The sequence below is a fragment of the Atta colombica genome, unplaced genomic scaffold, assembly GCF_001594045.1.
Source record: "Atta colombica isolate Treedump-2 unplaced genomic scaffold, Acol1.0 scaffold137, whole genome shotgun sequence".
NCBI classification, from domain to species: Eukaryota; Metazoa; Arthropoda; class Insecta; order Hymenoptera; family Formicidae; genus Atta; species Atta colombica.
In genome coordinates this window covers 624,607-625,150 of record NW_017259225.1, presented here as the reverse complement: position 1 = coordinate 625,150, position 544 = coordinate 624,607, and the positions used below count along the sequence as shown (strand labels likewise).

Here is a 544-nt window from a genome sequence, read left to right as displayed (position 1 = left end):
ATATATATATATATATGTACCTATATATGTATAGCGACGTATAATATTTAATTTCGCGCTTACGCAGCCAGCGCGCGGAACGTTGCGTACAAAGGAGGCCTGTCGTGTTTTTGTTCAAGTTAATTGTTTCTCTTCCTTTTTTTTTTATTTCGATCGAGCGTGTTGCTAACAGTAGCGCACGGCGCATTAGTATTAGGGAGAAGAAGGAGAATAGAGAATGGATGGGGGGTGGAAGGTAATCGTCGATGTATAGATGAAAGGTATCCTGAAACATAAGTTGGGACTTCTTCGGCGGCGGCGACGCCTATGTTTCTTCTGAAACACCGCTAGAAGATAATAGCGTGCGGGTACAGTCTCCAAAAAGAGTATCATCGATTTGACACGGACGGACTTTCCGAGTAGTATTGCGCAGCACTCGGCCGAGCAGGTCTCTCGGTAAAGCAATGTAAATAAAGAATATCTCGATGAAAAGAATATAAGAATGCGAAATCGGAGCGCATTTCTCTAATTTGCCTGTCACCCACCATCCCTCTCCCCTTTTCTC

At 43.8% G+C, this 544-nt stretch overlaps 1 pseudogene; it reads right to left on the bottom strand.

Annotated features, from left to right (window-relative positions):
• Window positions 1–544, bottom strand: part of LOC108684691 — an 11,724-nt pseudogene that overhangs the window by 8,308 nt on the left and 2,872 nt on the right.